Source organism: Lutra lutra, chromosome 5 (assembly GCF_902655055.1).
Source record: "Lutra lutra chromosome 5, mLutLut1.2, whole genome shotgun sequence".
In the NCBI taxonomy this organism is placed as follows: Eukaryota; Metazoa; Chordata; class Mammalia; order Carnivora; family Mustelidae; genus Lutra; species Lutra lutra.
The window spans coordinates 100,944,854-100,967,585 of record NC_062282.1 but is presented as its reverse complement, the minus strand read 5'-3'; the positions used below and the strand labels follow the sequence as shown (position 1 = coordinate 100,967,585).

General features: G+C 44.9%; 1 pseudogene; it reads right to left on the bottom strand.

The window, feature by feature from the left end:
• Positions 1–4,054: 4,054 nt before the first annotated feature.
• LOC125101346 (uncharacterized) lies at positions 4,055–4,131 on the bottom strand (annotated as a pseudogene).
• Between the last annotated feature and the right edge of the window lie 18,601 nt (positions 4,132–22,732).

Below are 22,732 nucleotides of genomic sequence, written 5' to 3'. Positions count from 1 at the left end.
TTTCAGAGCATCTGGGTGGCTCAGTTGGCTGAGCATCTGCTTTGGCTCAGGTCCCGATCTCAGGGCCTTGGGATCGAACCCCATGTCAGGCTCCCTGTTCAGCGGGAAGTCTGCTTCTCCCTCTCCCTCTGCTCCCTGCTTGTGCTCTCTCTCCCTCTCTCTCTCAAATAAATAAAATCTTAAAATTTTTTTTTTAAAGATTTTATTTATTTATTTGACAGAGAGAGAGATCACAAGTAGACAGAGAGGCAGGCAGAGAGAGAGAGAGAGGGAAGCAGGCTCCCCGCCGAGCAGAGAGCCTGATGCGGGGCTCGATCCCAGGACCCGGAGATCATGACCTGAGCCGAAGGCAGCGGCTTAACCCACTGAGCCACCCAGGCGCCCCAAATCTTAAAAATTTTTATCACATTTATTATTATTTTTTAGGAAATGTATTATTAATCAGTGCTATTTGGTATTTTGTCCTTCATGCCGCCGCTCATTTATTCATTTATCAGTTATTACATGCTCTATGCTTGATACTGGGAGATCCAAAGAAGGTAATGTCCCTATTCTCAAGATAATTATAGGCTCATGAACAGATTATTGCAATACAGCATAAGCAGACTTAACCAGTACTGTAATAGAAAGAAATCTGAAGAACTTGGGGAAGTAATCTTCAGGCTAGGCCATATGGCTTCTAGGCTTTGTAGATAAGCTTGGACAGATGGATCAGGGGAGGTGGGATGGCAGGGTGGAAACGGCTGCGGTTTCTCAGGTGGAAACCTACTCCTTCCTCTTCATTCCCCAACCACCTATCCAAAAGAAACAGGAGAACAGGAGCCCACCTTTGGACTCTGGGTTTGCCCTCCTCTTGGGATCTTCTGCCTTTTTTCTGGGCAATAGTTTTTTTTTTTTTTTTTTGATAATAACATTTCTGATTATGAGAAGCACTGATAGAACGTTTGAGACAGGCTCACAGAGACTCTGCATTAGTAAGAACTTGAAAATAAGATTCTTGGCATACTTTTATACACCTGCCTCATCTCTTACTATAATGGGCAGTTATTTAAAGGGCACTCTCCCTTTAACCGGGGACTTGAGACCAAATGCAATGTTGTCTTGATTCCAAGTCTGTTTGGAGAACATTTCCGTTTTATTCCAGCACAATGACTTTTGAAAACATGTAGGTTTAATTTCAGCGGAACTATTTCACAGGTCTTTATCTTTAAAAAAAAAAAAAATTCACGATTGTGTGGTTTCTGTTTCAGAAAAAAAATTCTCCGGGTTAATTTTGCTTTCAGGTTACAGTGAGGTTGGTCCTCGTTTGTCAGATTTCTGGTTCTAGAACCCCAGGCCTAAGCAAATGATGGGCTTCCTCTCAAGTTTGCTTTGTGTCTGTCTGTAATTACACTTCAGAATGCCTGTGTAGGCCCAGTACCCCCTCAGAACTAAAAGGAGAGGGAAGGGGAGGGGCAGGGCAGAGACGCTGATACAAGGAAACTTTATATGTAACAACTGAAACTTATACCAAGAACATCAGCGATTGCTTACTCAATCCGGGAGGGGGTGCTTCTGGTTCTAAATGAGGTGTTAGTGTTTGTGGGGTGATAACCTTGTCCCACTGAATTATGATGAGAAAACAACCCAGTTGCCTACAGAGCCAAAAACAAACCTCAGAACTGCTTAACTCATCCGTCAAACAAATTGTATTTTAGGAAATGCAGGACAGAGAAAAATGCAGAAAAGAAAAGGAGATTTATTTATTTGTACAAAAGTAGAATGACAGGGGTTTGAGTGGATCCAAATAGCATTTAGGGAGAAAAAAATGTGATTCATTGCCAGCTATTAAATCTTGTTTATCCTTCTTTAAACTAACCAGAAACACATTTGGGGAAAACACTAGTGAACAGTTGAAGAAGCATTGGAAGCCTCCTAGTGGTACTGTCTCTGCCTTCCCTGCTTTCCCAAGAGGAGGACAAGGGTATGAAGCAAGTGACCGGTACTTCAAGAAACTAGGGCAAGGGAAGAATTTCCAGTCCCGCCTGTGAAGCTCACCCTTAGACTCAGAGGGAATTCCTTCAGTTTCCTCAAAGAAGGATGCTTACCTTAGAGCAGCAGCAGACGATCCATGTTTACCAGGTAGTTTCAGTTTTATACCCCAAAACCTTACTCTAAGACAATCAGTAACCAAGTGATGTGTCCCTTCAAAAGGCACCATTTCCCCAAGAGCTAGTCCTCATCATAGTATCTCCCAGACCAACAGCTGATAGTGCCAGGGCCGACTCCAGACACAGCTCTGGGACTGAATGCTTCAGAGCACTTGGCAAGGACCTGAAAAATTTGCTAAAATCCCGGTGTCTGGTAGAAGAAAGCCCTCCAACCCGCATTGTGCTCTGGCAGTCCCTTCCAGGCTGGTCCTGTGCTCTTCCCTCTGAGGGCCCACGAGGGAGAAGCCTCATATAATATATGGGTCCTCAATGCCTTTAAAATTAGAAGAGGCTATACCTACCATAGACCAAAGGGTTCACTTGATTTAATTAATTACAAAAATATATGCTTTTCTGAAAGAGGGCACTAGCATCTTTTTGCTTTCCAAGCAAATAATTCCAAAAGGATTATCTAGAGTTTGTGGTTTCAGTAGTGTCTACAGAGGGAACTGTCTGCTGAGGTTAAGGCCACAGGGAAAGGTCCAAGTAGACTCATTAGATTCACAGAACTACTCTCCCCTCTCTCCCTCCCACCAGGATGGTCTAGGCAGAAGGAATACAGTCTGATGCCTTTCTGGCCTCAGAGCACTCAGTGAGGCTAAGTGATCTTGGCCTGTGTTGGCGTCTGTCCTTTATTCCCTGAAATCTTCAACTTTTCACTTGTGCCCTACATATCAGATTCCTTCACATATTTCCATTAATATTATAAATTCTTTGAGGACAGAACTGTGTTTTAATCACTTTTGTATCCCTTTCTCTTAGCAGAGTGCTCACCATGTAGACTCAGGCACGGAGACGCGGTGGTTAGAATGGATAGGACGGTTTTACCTGCCAGCGTTGTGAGCCTCCCAGGCTAGATTTGTGCAGATTGAAGGTGCAGATGAAGGCATATCCCCCTGCCCCACCGCCCAGAGAGCTACCTTAATCCCTAGTATTACCTAGTATTACAAAGACTCTGCTCTTTTCATTTTAATTAATGCTACAAATAGCATTTCAATGGTCACTACTGCCACCATGAAAAACCAGCCTCCTCACCATCCTGTGGGTTTCCTCTGCATCTGCACTCTTAGGGTAACAATCTACTTGAACTATTGTGGGATTTATTTGATGAGAGGAACTTAAATAGCCTGAGAGGTCAGAGGAGACACTCTTCAATTAGAAGAAAGGTGCCTTCCATTCTGGCCATCTGTTTGCAGAGGGAAGGGAGAGGAAGGCACAGAAAAGCATCATGCTATTTCAGAAATGTCATAGTGTGTGTTCTTCCAGGAGGTGCCGGGAGCATCATTAAACCCCTCTTGTCTCAGGAGGAACATTTGGGCACGAGATGGACCAAGGCAGAGCATTAACAGGGGTTTTCTGACTCTTATGGCAGATCTTCCCTTTATCACTGATAAAGGGAAGAAAGTCTTTTTTTCTTTTTTGAATTTTATTTATTTGAGAGGGAGAGTATGAGTGGGGGAAGGGGGCAGCAAAGGGAGACGGAGAAGCAGACTCTCCACTAAGCAGAAACCCCAATGTGGGGCTCAATCCCAGGACCCCGAGATCATGACCTGAGCCCAAGGCAGACGCTTAACCGACTGAGCCACCCAGATGCCTCTGTGCTACCTTTTTTTTTTTTTTTAAAGATTTTATGAGAGAGAGACAGAGAGCGCGCACGTGCACACACACGCAGGCAGGGCAGGGTGGGGGTGGGGTAGAGGGAGGAGCAGAGGGAATAAGGACTTTTAAAAGTAACTAACATTCCCAGGTGCTGTACACTGAATGTTTTTGTCCCCATTCCACGCCCCGCCCCCCATATCTGTGGGTTGAAACCTAATGCTTGGCGTGATGGCATTTGGAGGTCAGGCCTTTGGGAAGTGATCGGGTCATGGGGATGGGAGCCATGAGTAGGATCAATGCCCTTGAAACAAACTATAGAAATGATCTCTGAAAGTATAGTCTTGGAAAAATGCCCTTCTAAAAGAGACCAAAGAGAGCTTCCTCTGCCATGTGAGGTCACAGTGAGTAAAGGGCAGACTGCGATCCGGGAGAGGGCTGTCACCAGAACCTAACCATGCTGACACCCTGACCTCAGGCTTTCAGCTTCCAGAAATGTGGGAAATAAATTTCTGTTGTTTATAAGCCACACAGTCTGTGACAGTTTGTTATAGCCACCCAACTAAGACATTAAGCACCTTAAAAAAGCTAATCAATTCTTTGCACCTATTCACTTGACTGCCTGACCCACGTTTTGGTGCTTCTGGGAAGAGCATTAGTGGATGGAATATGGCTGGGACAGCAGGCTCCAGAGAGGAGCTGGTCTGACAGCAGGAGGCAATGGATGTTCCCTGCAAGGGTCCTCTGACTCTGACCTGGCTCCCTTTGCCACATCACCTTCTACTTCCACTTTTCAGGGAGTAACTTTGCTTGCCATCATATTCCTGCAGGCACCAAAGCTCACCTTACACTATCACATCACATGGCATCTCTGCATCGAGAGCTTCGTATCCAGGAGGGTGGCAGCAAGAACAGTACTGTTGCCGTTTCGCCCCACGCCCCTCACTGAGGTTAAGAGTTTCAAGAAGCAAGGGAGTCTGTGACCCAGCCATTGCACTCCGAGGTATATATCCAAGAGAACTGAAAACATATCTTCACATAAAAACCCACACACAAATGTTCACAGCAACACTATTCATAGTAGCCCAGAAGTGGAAGCCATCCATATGTTCATCAAGGGATGAATGGATCAATGAAGGTGGTACGTCTACACACAGGAATAGTATTCAGTTACAAAAAGAGTAAGCGCTGACACGTGCTCTAACATGGGTGAACCTTAGGAACATTTGAAGAAGAAAGAAGCCAGGCACAAAAGGCCACATACTGTATGGTTCCGCTCAGAGGAAATACCCAGAATAGGCAAATCCATAGAGTCCAAAAGCAGATTTGTGATTCCTTAGAGCTGGAGGAAGGGAGAATGGGGAGTGACAGCTAATGGGTGTGGGATTTCTTTTTGGGGTGACGGAACTGTTCTGGATTAGAGAGTGGTGATGGTTCCTCAACATGGTGAATATACAAAAACTCACTGAACTGTACACTTAAAAATGGTGGAATTTATCTCAATTTAAAAAATGCAAGTAAAAAAAAAAGCAGCAATGAACTCATGTCTTCAGAAAGCAACAGCTGCCTTTCCTTCTCTCTTCCCTCCCTGAGCCAAGTAGGAACCTTATTCAAATATTTATACACCCCAGACCTGTGGTTTGGACTGATCCTTTGGCTCTTTAGTCCTTTCTGCTACCTTCCAGCCACAGAGCTGCACTTCAGTGTCCCTCCATTGAGACTCCAATACGTATTCAGGTCTGAATATTCCTTTTTGTGTCCACACTATGCACTTGGTCTTTGGGGCTCGGTTGGTCTAGACCAAGATCTTAAATCACCACTGCGTCTCTGGGAACACAGCTCCTGTGAGCCACTTCCTATGGATCCTGGATTTCCTAATAGCTGGAAAGCATCAGGGAGGCTGGCTGAAGGCACTGGATGATAAATGAGGCTCAGCAAAATGCCAGCTTGAACCATCTGCTTTTGTTTGCTTGTTTGTTTTGTGTTGTGTTTTGCTGCTGTCATTCCTGCTCACGGTCATAAGCCAAAGCCTTGGGGTAAAGAGATGCCTCTATCCTGGGGATCCAAGCACCATCCTCAGGCCACTGGTGTGGAGTCCACATATCCAGTCTAGCTACAAGTGTGAGGATTTCTCAGGGTATAAACCTCATCGAAGTGTCAACTCAGACACTCACTGTGACCACTCTCTGAGGTCCCCTGGCTGCAAGCCTCCTCTTCCCGCCTGCCCACCTCTCACCCATGACTTTGTGCTCTGCTCTCTGCCTGAAGGAACTTTCCTGCCTGCTGCTGCTGACTCAATCTGGGCATTCCCAATCCTCAGTTATCTTTTGCCCATTTCACATAAGCACATCCAAGAGCAGGACACTGAAGGACAGATAAAATGGGAAGATTTTTAGAATATTCGTTCTGGGAGGAAGAGGGAAATCACAGCCCGCCAAAGGCTTGCAAGCATGCATGCTGAAATGTGGTGCAACTTGAGTAGTGCTTTCTCAACTGGACCCAGATAAAAACACGGGCTCTGGATTTACTTTTTTTTTTTTTAAGATTTTATTTATTTATTCATGAGCAACAGAGAGAGAGGCAGAGGCAGATGGAGAAGCAGGCTCTCTGAAGAGCAGGGAGCCCGATGCGGGACTCGATCCCAGGATCCTGGGGTCATGACCTGAGCCGAAGGCAGATGCTTAACCAACTGAGCCATCCCCTGGATTTACTTTTTTTAATTGGCAAATAGAGCCCAGAATGGTTAAGTGGGTGAAAAATATTCCAGTGATTCACATCAGAACACTGCCATTGCGTGGACCACAAGGAGGTCAGGAGAGTAGACCTGGCCACCTATCAGCACAAATAATGGAAACAGAACCCTCATGATTAGTAGCTTACTGAGCTAACTCCTGCAGACTGAAGAGAAGGTGTTCATAGGGTCAGAAGTATGTTTTCCTCATTTCGTGAGTGGGTTAGTCACAGTGCTGTGATGTAAGCAACAGGCAGAGATTCTTGATGACTCAAGAGAAGGGGAATTTATTTGTGGCTCTCTGCTGTTCACAGACTGACAGGGAGGCTGAAGATCTAGGCTGGGAGGGAAGTCAACACAAGACTGCTCCAGAGTGAGGAAGCCTGCTGTCTGGGAATGATGCCACAGCTGTCAACAGTCAGGATAAGGCCAAGCCGCCATGCTTGGGTCACTCAAGAATCAAAGTCTTGAGAAGAGGCATCCAATTGGTTGAGTTTTTAAGATGATGAGAAAAGCAGTATCTAGTCTCTCAGCTTCTGTGACAGGAAGTGGCAGTCCCCCCAAAACTACACACAGGGAAAAGAAGTCTTTCCACCAAAAGAGATCAGAGTGCTAAATAGGAAAAAGGAACAGATGCTAGGTAAACAAAAACCAACCATCATTTCTCTCATTTGAATGACAGAAGATCACTTGAAACAAACTGAATTGAACAAGAGCTTCTCTCTGAAGGAGGGTGTCCAGTTATTTGTAGTGAAAGGATTGTGTGTTTACAGCGAGACTTTAATTTTATGGGGATGCTGTGCCAAGTCACGTCATGACTTCAGGGAACTGGGGAGAACCGGGAACGGGGGCAAGGGCCAAGGCACAGTCACCAGGAGGAGGAAGCAGCCAGTGCTCACTCTCTGGGAAATGCCTCCTCCTCACGGGGAGGAGGGTATCTGTATGGATATCTGTATGGAAGAAACAGCTTGCTCTTTCCCCTACTGGTTTCTCTGATGATTAGGGCAGCCTTTCAGCCGTGCAGAGGAGGTCAGCAAGGTTCTAGGAGAAGGGAAGGCTGGTCGTCTCTATAACATTCGGCACGTTTTTGTGGTGGCAGTAGGTAATCCATTATGATTCTTGGTGGCTACCCTACAGATAACATTCTCCATGCCTCTTTGCATGTAATCTTAGCAATAAAGTGTTTGGCCAATATTTAATTGATTATTGAGAATTATGAGTAATAGCAGCTGTGTTTGCTGGAGAGCTTCTGGGGAAAGATAATTGGAAACATCTTACATTTCCTGGCCATGAAACAATTGTCATGTTAGTTTTTAAGGAATTCCTCTAAAAATTAGGGTTGAGTCTTTTTTTAAAAAAGAAATTTCTAAAATAAAGACCATAATGTAACACTAAAATTAATGATCTGCGGGAACAACAGAGAAATCAGTTTGTGAGTAAAGTGGTACGTAAGGAAAAATGAAAACATAAGAGTTGTTGTTATGATTACGCACCTTTACCTCTGAAAAAGGCTTTGGCTTTAAGGAATAGGCTTGTTGAATATAGGCCAGCTGTGCAGGTTTCCCTCCTATTCTCTGGCTTCTTTTTTTTTTTTTTTTTTTATTCTCTGGCTTCTTAATACAAGAATCATGCATTTTAATACAAGTTTATAAAATATTCTAAAAATATTTGAAGTCTGCATCGGTACAAACAGGATTGAAGTGGCACTGAGCCAATTATTTGCTTCATGTACAATATAGCTTCTTTTAAAAAACAGCAAAGTGTAGAAGTATTTCTCTGTCTTAGACAACTCAATCTTTTATTTTTTTTTATTTATTTTTTTTTAAAGATTTTATTTATTTATTTGACAGAGAGAGATCACAAGCAGGCAGAGAGGCAGGCAGAGAGAGAGGAGGAAGCAGGCTCCCCGCTGAGCAGAGAGCCCGATGCGGGGCTCGATCCCAGGACCCTGAGATCATGACCTGAGCCGAAGGCAGCGGCTTAACCCACTGAGCCACCCAGGTGCCCCCTCAATCTTTTAATTATGAATCTCTAGACACAGCCCAGGATAGATTCTTTGTAAAATCACACATTAAAGGAGAGTCAATATTATGCCTATAACCTAATATTCCTCTAGGATAGATTCATGGGGAAATACTTTCACATCTCTTTTAGTACATGATTCTTACCTTTTCTCAAGTTTTAACGTAAGGGCATAAGAATCACAGCATTTTGGTATGGTACAAAGGATCATTGGCTGACAGTGGTACCAGTTAGGATGCTATTGCAATAATTTGAGCAAGAGAAGTGAGTAGTTGGACTGTGAATAATTTTTTAAAAAGATTTTATTTATGGGGCACCTTGGTGGCTCAGTTGGTTAAGCATCTGCATTCGGCTCAGGTCATGATCCCAGGGTCCTAGGATACAGCCCCGGTTCAGGCTCCCTGCTCTGCAGGGAGTCAGCTGCTCCCTCTCCTGCTCCCCCTGCTTATGCTCTCTCTCTATCTCTGTCAAATAAATAAATAAAATAAAATAAAATCTTTTTTTATAAAGAAAGGCTTTCTTTATAAAAAAAGATTTTATTTATTTATTTGAGATAGAGAGTGGGAGTGAAAGAGAGAGCACAAGCAAGGGGAGGGGCAGAGGGAGAGGCAGACTCCCCAGGTCAGGCAGATACACAGTGGCCAGAGAGGGAAATGGACAACCAAGGCAGAGTGGTGTCCCAATAGTTCAATAGCTGTTCAAGAAGAAAGGGGTAATCACCCCTGTCAATTGCTCCTGAAAGGTTGAGAAAGATAAAAATTGAGGAATAAGGCAACCAACTGTCCTGATTTGCCCAGGACTTTCCCTGTTTTAGCACTGAAAGTCCTGTGTTCTAAGAAATTGCTTAATCTCAAGCAAACTGGCTTGGCTGGTCATCCTACCAATAAGAAATAGCCATTGGGCTTATTGGTCATGAATAATAAGGTGAGAAAAGTTTGTGTGGAATAGTGGGGACAAAAACCCTAAGCAGAGTGGATTGGTTTTAAGAGAAAAGAGGTGAATTATCGTCACATAATATATATTTCAATACTGTTACACATTGATTCTTACATATTATTAAAGTTATGTAAGAACATTCTTCATTTTTTAAACAGATGCATTCTAAAGTATTTAAGAATGAGATGTCATGTTATCTGTGACTTGCTTTAAAATATTTCAGCAAGGAATGAAACAAATAACTATCACATTTGGAATTACTTAATTTGGGGTTCATTATAATATTCTTTATTTTATGTATGATTGAAAGCTTTCGTAATAAAAGGTGTTTCTAAATTAAAGAAGGTGAATGGGAAAAAAAGAACTAGTGGCAGCAGGCATACAACAAATCTTTTCAGGCATTTTGCCATAAAGGATAGTAAGAAATGAGCAGTATTGGATTGGTCTCTGGGATTTGTTTTTGTTTTGTTTTGTGATGGGAGAAGTTTCAGTACATTTGGAAGCTGATATAGGAACATAGTTGAGGCAGGTAGGGCAAGGAAGTACAGGGGTGCTCACCTTGAGTGGGGAGAAGGGAAGCAGCTGATGGCATGCAGGTGGAGGGCTTGGCAATGATGGTGCTGAGCTTGTCCACGGTCAAAGGGGAAGGCAGAGAGAGTAGACACAGGTGCAGATAGAGTAAGTGGGCTGGTGGGAGAGGTGCAGTTGTCTTCTGATGGCTTTGGTTATTGCAGTAAGGAAGGAGGCAAGGTCAAAGTTTGAGGGGGACTTAGAAGGTTAAGGAGCGAGGAAGTGATGAAAAGGAGTCTTCTGGGAATGTGTGAGAGAGGGACAGAGGTGACTGGAGAAATGCCACAAGATTGTCAGGCAGCACTAAGGTCTTATCTGAGTTGGAAACTGGTCGGCAAGTGCAGAAGCTGCTGGTGGGGCGGGGGGCATCCTATTGGTGCTCACCTTCCCGCTATGACTATACACATTTCCAGTGCTCTGCCTGAGGGTTTCCTTCTGGCTCTGGAAGCATGCCCTGCCCGAACCCTGCATTAGCAGGACGTGCTAAAGACTGACTGGCCTTCTGAAGTGGCCCTCAGCCAACGATGGACAGGCTTTGGTGGATGAATGCCCCCACTCCTGAAGTGTTCAGCTGGAGAATTTTTTTTTAAGATTTTATTTATTTATTTGACAGAGATCACAAGTAGGCAGAGAGGCAGGCAGAGAGAGAGGAGGAGGCAGGCTCCCCGCCGAGCAGAGAGCCTAACGTGGGGCTCGATCCCAGGACCCTGGGATCATGACCTGAGCTGAAGGCAGAGGCTTTAACCCACTGAGCCACCCAGGCGCCCCAGTGACTTTATTTATTTCTTGAGCACCTCATAAGTTGCAAACATTGTTGTGGGTACTGAAGAAATGGTTGTAAATGAAGGAAATGAAAATCTCTTCCTTGTGGGTCTTACGCTCTAGGGGAGAGAAGGCAATGTGTATTATGGCGCAAAGCCACGTTTCCTGGGTAGGTGGCCAAGCTGAACTCCAAGGTGAAGTGTATCTTAGTGACTAACCACTGGGGGCCTGCCATGTGCCGGTTGTTTTAAACATGCTATCAAACTCTACCCACCAACGTGGGGTAGGTAGTGTTCATCCCCGACTTGGAGATACGCAATCTGAGGCTCAGAATGGTGAGTTTCCCAAGATAATGGTGTCAAATGTGCAGAGCAGGGATTTGAGCACAAGTCTCCCTGATTTCAGAGCACGTGGTCCCAACCACTCTACCGCATTGCCTCTTACTTTCTACTGAGTCCAAGTAGGTGCGTTTATGTTGAGAGAGGAGGGGCCCTGGTGAATTTGGCATCTTCATTTCTCTTTCTCTCACTTGGTCATGGACTAATACAAGAGCAGATTTGTCACTTAAAATCAGCCTTTGACTCTGAAGCCACTTGATAGCCTTACACTACCAAATCTGGTTAATATCCAGTTTGCTACCGAGGCAAAGTTAAAGGCAATCTAAAGGTAGGACCCCGAGTCCAGGAGCTTTTCGACACCCCTGTAAGGTAGCAGTATAAACCCTATGAGTAAGGAACAGAATGAAGAAGCTCGGCAATATATGCGTATCACCGAGCCAACAGCAGTGCCATTATACGTGTTTCTAAATTATGCCCCAAATCTTAGACAACACTCCTCTGCTGTTATTTAAGAAGTATATTCTCATGTTACTGTGCGCACAGGAGAAGCATTTGTGGGAGAGAGGTGGGAAAGAGGCCCCACACAGAGTCAACCCTGCCTTATATTTAAAGAAGCAAGAAGGAAGTTGTCCAGCCAAGGAATGCTGGGAGGCAGCTCTCTGGACCCGAACCGTGTACATGAGTGGAAATTACTTCCACGCTGACATGGGGTCCCCTCTGCCTCTTGGGGCTGCCTGCAGGAATCCAGGACACTGCCTGATTACCACTCCCCATGAGGGGGTTCCACAAGAACCTCTGCCTTCGAGGATGTGTCCCAGAAGTGTACCCAAGACAAGACCTTGAGAGTCTGCTGCTCCCCTGGGAGCCAGCCTTTTCATCCGCTCTCCCTTTCATCCAGGATAAGGGATCTCCCATTGTGCTTGGAGAAGGCTAGGGCCTTGTGACTTAGGGCAAGGGACATCAGCATTGGGGGTGCCAACATGCTGCGGGATTGCCCTAGGACCTCGAGTTCAGTCCACACTGAGGCGGGGTTGTGGGTAGTGAGCCCCAGTACACCCTCTCTTTTCAAGCAGCTCCAAGGTGGCTGGGCCCTGCTCGCCACATGCAGAGGACTTCAGGAAAAAGGAGCATTTTAAAATATTGAGTTTCCTGCTGGAAGTTACAACAAGAAATGAAACAGCAGGAGTTTGCTCTCCTTGGTCGCCTGAGAACAGCTGCTGACCGGCGTCTCCAGCCCCCAGCGAGCGGAAAGCAGAACTTGCCCCGGGTAGGCACTGCTCTCATCCAAACCAAACTTCCCCTCAATGACTTCATTGAAAGCTGGTTTACATCATGAAGAGAAACTCCATTTATTTATTTGTAATAACGACAGGATTTTATGGACCCACAAGAGGATGTAATTTAAGAAAACATTAGCAAGCTATTCCAAATACCAAGGTTTTGAAACTTGCTATGTCAAATAATCATCAATGGAAATATTTCAATATTGAGAAACCAGAGGGGCAGCAAAACTCCTTTTGAGCAGGGCTTTGGAAGGTGGAGAGGTTCTGAAATGTATGTTTTTGGTCATAACATCCTGAGGTCCCAAGAAAAGACAACCGGATTTTCAGAAACCCATTATAAACAACATATGACCTAAGAGAAGCGAGTCCATCTAATAGCTCCCTCGTGGGGCTTCAACCCTATGAATAACTGAGAAAATGCGTGGCCGATCCACTCTGTTGCTTTCTTTGAACACAGTATTGGAGGGAGTTACATGATGTTTTTTATTAGGGTTTTTAAGACAAAATAATCGAGAGATTACCAGGAAAAAGTGTGAGCTAAGAACGGACCCTTGGTACTTTTCAAGTTCCTGTTCTATGAGCAATCCTGTGTCAGTGATGTTTGTAGTTCCTTAAATAGTGAACATCATAAATTTTTGGAAATCTTTTTGAACCATGTTCAACACTTTCCTTCTATAAGAAGCCTGCAGGATTCAATGATGGGAGACAAGGACTCCCCAACCTACCAAATCCTTGTCTTTTACCTCCAGGAGACATACGTTGGAAAGGTTAGATGGGTACACACAGTCACCTGCTCATCTGACTACAATTATGTGTCCACGCCTATACTCAAAATTAAGGAATCTCTCCCTACCCCCAACCTACTCTACTGACCTTCCTGAGCAGAGAGTTAAATCTTGTTTATGTTTATAGCCCCGGGCTGACCTGATGCTCAAGTATTCAAAAAGTTGATGGAGTATTTACTATACTGAACACTGTGCAGCACTGAGGGCCGGGGGAAGGAACAGAGTGTACAAAACCAAATAGGCTACTCTTAAGCCACTCAAATCTTACAGAAAGAGAATCACCACTTCAGAGAAAAATTCAAGATCTTAGCGTTATAGCTAACATTGAAATAGCAATTTGTATGTTAAAAGATGCATTTCTAGATATTATCTTATCTGATCTATAGAAAGACACTTCGAGGTGGATTCATTTCCCACATATTCCAAATGAGAAAACCAAGTACCAAAGGGTTAAGGGGACTTTTATAAGACCATAGAGCAAATATGGGGTGATGTCGAGTCTTTCATCCCCAAGTTTGGTTCTTGTCTCATCATACCTTCTTCACCCACTGCTTTTCTTGAAGTTGAGATATTGACAAATAGACACTTTTTCCTCTTTAATAACTTTCTTATTAAGATGCAGTTCACATATCGAAGGTATGATTTGGTATATATAGCTCAGTTTTATTTTATTCACAAAGCTGAGACATCATCATCTCTCTATAGTTTCAAAACATCTTTTATCACCCCAGAAGAAACCCTATACTCATTAGCAGTCACTCTCTATGCCTCCTTCCCCAGCATTTGCAGCCACTAATCCATGTTCTGTCTCGTGCTTGCCTCCTCGGAACATTTCGTATACATAGACTCCTATAACATATGGCCTTTAGCGTCTGACTTACTAAACTTAGCATACTGTTCTCAAGGTTCATCCGTGTGTAGTATGTATCCGAATTCCCTTCCTTTTTGTGGCAGAACAGTATTTCTTTGCATGGCTATACCGCATTTTTTGTTGAGGAACACTTGGGTTGTTTCCACTTTCTGGCTATTATGAACAATGCTGCTATGAACATTTGTATACACATTTTTGCATGAAGATCCGTTTTCAGTTCTCTTGGGTATATAGCTAGAAGTGGGAATTACTGAGTTATCTGGTAACTCTATGTTTAATATTTTTGAGGGACTTCCATACTGTTTTCCAAAGTGACTGCACCATTTCACATTCCCACCAGCATTGTATGACTATCAACACTTTTTAGTTTCTGGGTTTTTAAAAAATTTTTATTTTTTCTTATTGAGTTATTTGACTACCAGGGAGCTATGTCAGAGATGTGATTGAAGCCAGATAAAATACCCCTAGTTTAGCACTGTCTAGCGTTCTGAGTTCAAAGTCTAGCCCAGCTATTTAGTTAGCTGAATAAGTCACAGTCTTGCTGGCTCAGCTTTCTTTTCTGAAGAGCAAGATTGTTGTATATTTCGGGGCACCTGGGTGGCTCAGTGGGTTAAAGCCTCTGCCTTTGGCTCGGGTCATGATCTCAGGATCCTGGGATCGAGCCCCACATTGGGCTCTCTGCTCAGCAGGAAGCCTGCTTCCTCCTCTCTCTCTGCCTGCCTCTCTGCCTGCTTGTGATCTGTCTGTCAAATTAAAAAAAAAAAAAGATTGTTGTATATTTCAAGAGAAACTGTAACTAACAACACTGAGTGCTGGCCAGCATGTAGAATAAATGCATCTCATCCCTCAGTAATGGGAATGCAAAATGGAACGGTTGCTTTGGACAACCATGTGGCAATTTTGAATAAAGTTCAATATACACTTACCAAATGATGCAGTGATCTCGCTTTCAGATATTTACCCAAGTGAAGTAAAAAATTATGTCCATGCTGAAACCCAGACATAAATTTTTATGGCAGCTTTATTCGTGATCACCAAAAACTAGGAGAAAAATGTCTTTCAGGTGATGAAAAGATAAACATAGAAATAATATAAATAATTCCAGAAAAAAGAATTATATTCAAAAATTAAAAATGACACATTACTGATATTCCCAGTAACATGGATGAATTTCAGTGCATTATGCTAAGTGGAAGGAGCTAGACTCAAAAGAGTGAATAGTGTATGGTTTTATTGATACAATGTTCTGGAAAAGGCAGTGGTTGCCAGGGCCTGAAGGTGGGAAAAGAGGTTGACTACTGCTATGACCTGGATGTCTCTGTCCCTCCACAGTTTCTGTTGAAACCTAACTCCTAAGGTTATGGTATTTGGAGGTGAGGTCTTTGGGGGTGATATGGTCATAAGGGTGGAGCCTTCGTGAATGGAATAATGGAATTAATGCCCTTATAAAAGCAGCCTGAGGGGTGCCTGGCTGGCGCAGTTGGTAGAGCATGTGACTCTTGATCTTGGAGTTGTGAGTTTGAACCCCACAGAAGGAGTAGAGTTTACCTATTTAAAAAAAGGGGGGGGGGGTTCCTGGGTGGCTAAGTCAGTTAAGTGTCTGCTTTCAGCTCTGGTCATGATCCCAGCGTCCTGGGGATCAAGCCCTGCATTGGGCTACCTTGTCCCTTTCTACTGTATAAGAAGATAGTGAAAATATCTGTGAACTAGGAGGCCCTCATCAGACCCTACATCTGCCAGGGCCATGATCTCAGACTTCCTGAACTCCAGAACTGTGAGAAGTAAGTGTCTGTTCTTTATAAGCCACCCAGTCTCTGGAATTTTGTTATAGCAGCCCAAGGAAACTAAGACCAACTGCAAAGTGGTATGGGAAATTTTTAGGTGGGGGGATGATATACCTGTGTAATATCTTGATTGTAGTGGTTACATATTTAGTATGCTTGTCAAAACATTAAAAACTCTGTGATTAAAAGGGTGAATTTTATTATGTGTAATTGATGACCCTGTTTAATAAAGAAATAAAGCTAGATATGTACAGAAAGAAAAAAAGTTCTGCTGTTCTCTGCAAACAGGAAATCTTGAGACCCGAGATCCAATCATCTCTACCCTGCGGTAGGCTGCTTGAGTCTGCCCCCTAGGTTCCCCTCCATTTAAACTGAAGACCCATAGCCCTTCCCCCCACCAAAATGTATGAGTTAAAAGGATCTTAGAACTGGTCCAGTTTAACCCTTGTCTCAGGGCTGCAATCACACTCACCCAAGAATATTTTAATCCCAAATAAGTCAAGAGCTCCAGGGAAGTTTGCAGCAGTTTTGAGACGCTGAAGGATACTCTAGCATTGTTTGAAACAAGCATGGAAACGTTGTCCCCCACATCACGATTCTGATTACATCCAAATCTCCATGGACTTTAAGCTGTCATGACTCCCACAGTGGCTGGGCTTTGATTAGCCTATTGGCAGAGACCACAATGCAGAGGACAGCCAGAGGCAACATTTAAGGTGGTTGCATGAAGATGATAGGATACAGGGGGGAAATTACTGTGTCTTGATCTCTTTTTCGTGTGCTATCTTGAAGAGCCCTTTCTGGTATGATGTCAAAGCTTGTTTGGCTCCAACTTTGAAATTTATATGACAAGACAACCAGATAAAGAGAGGTCAGGAAAAGGAAAACAATCGGAGCTAACCAGCAGAGGAAAGCAGGCATATATTCTACATACTAGAGGGAGAATGTTTTCACTGTTTTGATGATATACTATGTGCATAGAACATGCTGTCTCTGGGCATGGGTTTTGGCATGGGCTGCCTTCTGGCATGGAGCTCTGGGAATGGGCTGCCTGACCTCCCCTAACTGTGAAGGTAGGTGGAGTGACCCTAACACTCAGGCTTCGGCCATATCTTACCATCTTGAACTTTCCTGCAGAGCCAAATTGGGTTTCTGGAAAACCACTGCTCATGGAGCAAGATGAGGAAAAGAAATCCCTGGGAGGGGCACCTGGGTGGCTCATTGGGTTAAGCCTCTGCCTTCCGCTCAGGTCATGGTCTCAGGGTCCTGGGATCAAGCCCTGCATCAGGCTCTCTGCTCAGCAGGGAGCCTGCTTCCCCCTCTCTCTGCCTGCCTCTCTGCCTACTTGTGATCTCTCTCTCTCTGTCAAATAAATAAAAAAATCTTCAAAAAAAAAATCTTCAAAAACAAAGAAAGAAATCCTGGGAGACAGTTGCCAGCAGATTCCAGAGCCTTCTAAAGTTACTTTCCCCTTTTTGTTTGGTTTATTCCAATGGTAGGACAGGCCACCAGGGAGCCGGAGTTGGTCCCTGGATGTGAAGTACTTGGGAAGCTTGCTCGTACCCCATCTGTTTCAGGGAAGCTGCATTTTGAGTCAGGGTGTTCTGTGGCATTCTGAAGTTCTCCAATCTTCTCTGGGCTGTTGGTGGGTAAGTTGGAGGTCTCGATCCATAGTGAAAGTTGCCACAGAAGCAAACAGCTGAGGGTATTTTCAGATGAATAGCTGGGGCTTCAGTGGGACATTCATTGGCAGGATGTGTGCCTTTGGGGGTGGGGGTGCACAGAGGGAGTGTCAGAGGGGGGGACAAGAGTCTGAGTAAGTCACCTTTTAACACAGATCTTTCAGTAGGATTGTGCTGCCTGCCAACCATGGTCACATGATGGGGAAGATCACAACTCCATGATGCTGAAAGATTTGTTCTGAACTCTGGCCACGAGGATCTCTCCCTTTAATACTGGCCAGGGGACAGATATGTTACAAAAATGACATGAAATCTTTCAGTGGCCCCTAGATGACACCAATTCTCATTTCTGACCATTCCCAAGGTTCCATTCAGGTCTTTGCTTTCCTCTGGCTCCTCCTGCTCAGCCAGGCGGGTGATCCTAAAACAGACCAGCAATGGACACTAGCTGGCTGGCCTGGCTACTGCTGAGGGTCACAGGGAGGCTGTGCGGGTAAGCAGCCATGCCTCCTTGGAGACTGCTGAACTATGAGGCCAGAGAGAGGGACTTTCCCAGTGGGGCTCATCTCCCCCTGCCTCCCAAGGGGGCTTCTAGGACCTTGACTCGCTTTGTTCAATTTCAGCCAAGTTCTTAGGTTGCTTATGTTGCATGAGCATATACTTGGTGCATACTGTAGTTTGTATTTTTCACATTGTTGTGCAACTGTCACAACCATCCATCTCCAGAACTTCCCTTATCTTGCAAAACTGAAACTCTCTACCTACCCATTAAACAATAATTCCCTATTTCTCACTCCCTCAGCCCCTGGCAACCATTATTCTACAATCTGTCCCTATGCTTTTGACTATTCTGAGCACCTCATAAAAGTTACATCTTTTTGTGACTGGTTTATTTCACTTAGCATAATGTTCTCAAGGTTTATCCATGCTAGCATGCATGTCAGCATTTCCTTCCTTTTTAAGGCTGAATAATATTCCACTGTATATATAGACCGCTTATCCATTTATTCAGTGATGGACCCTTGGGTTGCTTTTGTGGTTTGGTTATTGTGAATAATACTGCTATGATCATGAGTTTACAAATATTGATTCCAGACTCTGCTTTAAATTCTTTTGAGTATATACCCAGAAATGGGATTGCTGGATCATAGGGTAGTTCCATTTTAATTCTTTGAGAAACACCAGATTGTTTTCCACAGGGTTGTACCATTTCACATTCCCTAAAATGGTGTGCAAGCATTCCAGTTTCTCTCTATCCTTGTCAACATTTGCTATTTTCTGTTGTTTTGGTAGTGATTGTCCTAGTGGATGTGAGGTGGTGTCTCGTAGTTTTGCTCAATATTTCTCTAATGATTATTGACGTTGAGCAGCTTTTTCTGTGCTTAGTGGCCATTTGTATATCTTTTTTGGAGAAAAGTATATTCAAGTCCATCACCAATTTTTGAATTAGGTTGTTTATTTTTATGTTAAATTTTAGGAGTTCTCTATATATTCTGGATACTAATCCCTTATCAGATATGTGATTTGCAGATATTTTCTCCCTTTTATAATTTTTTTAAAGATTATTTATTTATTTATTTGACAGACAGAGATCACAAGTAGGCAGAGAAGCAGGCAGAGAGAGAGGGAAGCAGGCTCCCTGCTGAGCAGAGAGCCCGATGTGGGGCTCGATCCCAGGACCCTGGGACCATGACCTGAGCCGAAAGCAGAGGCTTTAACCCACTGAGCCACCCAGGCACCCCTCCCTTTTATAATTTTTAATAATAAACTACTTAATTCCTGCCAGAACAGTAACACTATAGACAACTAACATTGCTAAAACCTTTATTGCTGGCCTGATCCTGCGAAGTGTTTTACGTACATTATCTTGGGGCCCCTGGGTGGTACAGTCAATTGAGCATCCCACTCTTGGTTTCAGCTCAGGTCATGATCTTAGGGTCGTGAGCTCAAGCCCTGCATCTTGGCTCCGGGCTCAGCATGGAGTCTGCTTGAGAATCTCTCTCCCTCTGCCCATCCTGCTGTGTCCTCTCTCTAAAATGAATAAATCTTTAAACAAAAGAAAAAGAAAAAGAAAAAGACCCAGATTCTAGTCCTGATTCTGTTGTTGCTCAGGGGGCTGTAGTGGGCTGAATGGTGGCCTCCCAAAATGTATGTTGTGTTCTAATACTCATAACCTGTGAAAAGTACCTTCTGCAGTAAAGAATGAATATTACCTTATGGAGTGAAAGATGCGATTAGTGATTTTGAGAGGAGGAGCTTATCCTGGTTTATGTGAATGGGACCTACATGCCATCACAAATGTCCTTATAAGAAAGAGACAAAGGGAGGAAGGACAGATGGGAGAGGAGAACACAGAGAGAGAGCACCTCACAGAGGAGAAGACAATGTGAAGACAGAGCAGAGAGGGAGGCAGCCACCACCAAGGAATGCTGACAGCCATCAGAAGCTGGGAGAGGCAGGGAAGGGTCCTTCCCGGAGCCTCCAGAGGGAGCACAGCCCTGCCATCACCTTGATTTTGGACTTCTGGCCAACATCTAGGAGAATACCTTGCTCTTATTTAAGTCACCAGTTTGTGGCATCCATTAGGGCAGCCATAGGAAACTAGTATGGGGACTGAAGACACATGAGTTAAGTGAAATAAATTCCATGAAATAAGTGTGTGGGTGAGACCTCTCTTTGGCTTCATTGCTGCCTGGAATGACCTCCATTGAACACACCAAAACTTACAACCATTTTGCAGTTTGAGCAATCCCCCAGAGTAACTGAAGTAGAACTACTTGGGTGTGAGCTCAGAAAACAGCAGTGGTGAAAGCTCTTCATTCGGGTGATCTGAACAGGGCCCTGGCTGCAGACCCCTGGTTTCTATCTGTGCCCCTAGGGCTCTGAGTCTGTGAGCCTCGCAGAATGGATCTCAGCGTTCCTTGCCATCATCTCCCTTTAAGTCTCAAGAATCAGTGTGAACTTCTGAGCAGGAGACAACCAGGGCTTTCCAGACTAGCAATGGATGTCAAGAGAGTCCTCCCTGCACTGCCGAGGGGGATGGAGAATTTAGGGAGAAAGGGAAGAGGCCGGCAGGGCAGTGGGTGGAAGTGAAACCGCCTGGGAGGTCTGGGGAGCCTTCAATAACATTGGATTGGACAACGGAGGGGGCCGTGGGGCCAGGGGGAGGCACCTGTGAAAATAGCAAATACTTGAGCCAGAGACGGTACACATCCTGCCCTGGCTCCTTCAGGTTCCCCACAGAGGCAGGGATCACAGGGGGAGGGTGATGTGTCTCCCACGGTGTCGGCATCCCCAAGGGCCCATCAAGAATTTGACAGGGGAACGAACTAGGGGGCTGCCGTGACATCTGAGAAAGGCCTATGAGAGAGATAGACGGAGCGAGAGTCAGATCATCATTCCCAAAGATATGGTTTTAACCTCTGCCCCCTCCTGCCCGCCAGCTCTGGGAGATCCCGACAAGCCAAGAATCTTCTCTCCAAGGAGGGGGGGGGGTGGGTGTGCGTTGGGGGAGGGCCTCTGCCAGGCGCCATCATCTCCCCTCCACCACACAGCTGACAGACACTTGAGAACTTTCCTTCCCAAGCCTGTATCCTGCTGGTTCAGGGCAAAGTGTGCAGCTTTCCCACCAGGATCAGTGAGGAAATGGCCTGGTTTGGACTCAAACAGGCTGATTTGTTTTCCCAACATGGCCTCGGCTCAGTTCAGGGAGCCCCAGTCATGCCCATTTTTTTTTCCAGGGTGCCCCTCCCTCCCTGCTTCCCTCTCCCTGCTCTGAGAACACATCACCTAATGTCTGCAAGGCTTCTGCTTCATGTTTGACATCCCTTATTTACAAAGCAAACAGAATATTCCTTTTAACACACATCATGCTAAGTTTATTAATGCAGAAAACAATCCCAGGGGGCCGGCCCAGGGGACCCTTGAAACCTGCCAGCACAAACTCTTCAAACGCTCAGTGCGCCAGACCCTCCAGGACAATATTTCACACAATGGAGTAAAAATAATATTTTTCTTTGGGCCTTTCCAGCCGCTTTTGTGGCGAGCAGACAGAAATTATTTTCTTACTCTGCTCCCAGAGCAGAAATCTGGACGAAGCTACGTTTATTTGTTTAACACAATGATTTCATCCTAAATGTCTCGACAGCAAATAGTTGGTGGTTTAATAAAGGGCCTTTGAAAGGAGCCCGGAGCTGGGAGATGGGAGGCGTGCGGCTGTCCAGGCAAAGGGGCCATAGGCTGTGGCGACGGAGGCAGAGGAAGACTGGGTGCCCCCTCAGGCTCTTTCGGGGGGCTCTGGGGCCTGGGATGTTATTGCTCCTTGATTGGAACAGTTTGTGCTACCTCCAACCTGAAGAAGGAAGCACTTTGGTCGCAAACACCAGGTCTTCTTCCAGACCAGCGCTGCCAAATACAGACAGACACAAACCCAAAGGCAGATACTCAGACTTGCTTGGAGAAAAGAGAGGCCTTTCATATTCACGCTTGCCTTTCCCTGATTGAAAGTATGTCCCACGTCAACCAAATGTGGTTTGCTCTTCTGATGCCAGGGCTGAGATTAGGGGGCGAGAGTGGACCTAGCCCCAGCTTGTTGACCTGTCCAACAAGCACTAGCCAACCAGGTTTTCCAGCCTGCAGTGAGAAGTGTCAGTAGAAACTCAAAAAATCTCATCTGTGCTTGGCTTCTTTTTCTGGGGAAGAATTGTTAGGGGGAGTGAAATGGAAACCTACACACAGAGGGAAGGCCCGGAAAAGGTGGTGAATGGTATTAAAACTGCCTGGGGCGGGGGGGGGGGGGGGGGCGGGTGTCCCAGCTCCTCAGAGTCCAGCTTCTTCATTTTGCAGAGGGGGAGAAAAGCTCAGAGAGGGACAGTGATATATTTAAGGACTGTTAGAGCTGTTAGAGCTGTGACCAGAACCCAGGCAGTCGCCTTCAAGGGGAAAGGGGAAAGAGTCCAATGAGCTTGCAGCTGACGAAATAAAAAAACCGAGTTACGCGTTTCATTTTTGCCAAGTGGGACTTGGATGGAACATCTGATTCGGTTCCTGACAATTTGGTTCCTGGAACAACATCCTGGAAGGGATGTAAGAACCAGCAAAGAAGAGAGTATCCGTGTATACACACGCAGATGTATTTCCAATTATAAAAGTCATACTTCTTTATTGGAGGTTGAATAAAACAT